A 1,723-nucleotide genomic window follows, 5' to 3' on the forward strand; every position below is an offset into this window, starting at 1 on the left:
TGCAGACAGTGGCCTGTTTGATGGATGAGGCCAGGAGGCGATTCCTTGATGCGGTTGTGTTGATAAATGGAGGCTGGGTTGAGGTTGTCACAGTGGAGCTGGGGGTGGATGCCAGTGGGTATACAATATTTTTAAGAAGCTGCAAACACAATCAATTAATAAAAACATTAACCCCCAGCACACAGTGTCTTTCGGTCAAGTTTCTTGGAGGGCTTTGCAAATTGCTCCTGACCTCAGCAGCTTAAAAGAATTCCCAGGCAGAGCTGGAAATACTGTGGCTTTTTCATATTTCTTCTTGAGTCATCCACTGTCTCCATTATTCCTAAACATTTGCTCAGGCACTTTGTGGAAGCTGACTTTGGTGGAAGCCCCTGCTGGCGGGGCTGTCAGTTGCATAGACTGCTGTAAGCTGCCTACCAAAATTTTTTCCTACTGGAAGACCTTCCTACTCCTGTGAGAGCTTGAACCAGAAGGAATTTCCAAAGGGAGAGAGGGGAAAATACCTCGAGTTTCCAGAATCCGAGGATTCTTCTACTCTTAACAGAGGATCAGCAAAGTGCTGGGGTGTGGGAGGCGTCATGGTAAAAAGAATATCAGAAGATCCGGGTCTTAGCCCTGGCCACAGGTGACCTTGGGCAAGGTTACTTACATAGTCTAACCTTTACTTTTCTCATCTGTTTAACAAGGGAATAACATTGTCTATTCTACTAGGTTGTTCTGAGGGATTTCCAGTGAGATAATGCATGTACGGGAAATATAAATTATTGTTATTGTGGTCAAAAGCTGTATTGGCATCTGAATTGAGGCATATCTATTGGACCTAGTGTACTGGGATGACCCATGGACCTCACAATCATGGGGACATCATTGAGTTGTAATTTTAGTCTTCTCAGAAAGGCCTGATGATGACGTCCAGCCAACCTGTGAGTAGAACCTCCCTAGTGACCTGCTATCTCTTCTGGGGCTCTTTGGGGACAGAAAGTACCTTCAGGTCACCATGGTCCTCCCTTCAGCCAATGTTTGTCCAATTACAAGAAACATTTCTTTTCAGTGATAGAGAAAAGAGACGAGAAGAGAAAATACTAGAATGTATTGCAAATAGGTTGAGTTTTGATTTGTGAAACTTTTGTTTCAGATAGTTTATACACATCCATGTGTGTCTGTGTGTCACACTGTAATTGAAAATACATTTCCTGGGATGCCTGGATGACTCAATGGTTGAACATCTGCCTTTGTCTCAGGTTGTGATCCTGGGGTCCTGGAATCGAGTCCCTTATCAGGCTCCCCAAGGCGAACTTGCTTCTCCCTCTGCCTGTCTCTGCTTCTCTCTCTCTCTACGTCTCTCACAAATAATTAAAAAAAAAATCTTAAAAAAAAAGATTTCTTACTGTGAATTGTGCTTTAAAAAAAATGCACTGCTTTAAGCAAAGACAAATATGATTGCATCACTGGGGCAGCTTTGAGTCCAAAATCCAGCCAAGGAAGTGAGTGCTGACAGAGTCACCGAGGCAAGGAGCCCAGAAATGCCTTCTTGATTTGAGTCATGGGATGGTGTCATGACACCAGTATTGTGACACCAAGCAGGTTCTGACTCCAGCTCCTAACTTTGTAGCTCTGAGCTTCTCTGAGCCTCATTTCCTAACCCACAACACAATGGGCTGGCTTCTGTGAGTGACAAAGCCTTTGCAGTGCTAACATTTTGGGGCTTACTACGTCTTTGTTG

The sequence above is a fragment of the Canis aureus genome, chromosome 24, assembly GCF_053574225.1.
Source record: "Canis aureus isolate CA01 chromosome 24, VMU_Caureus_v.1.0, whole genome shotgun sequence".
NCBI lineage: Eukaryota > Metazoa > Chordata > Mammalia > Carnivora > Canidae > Canis > Canis aureus.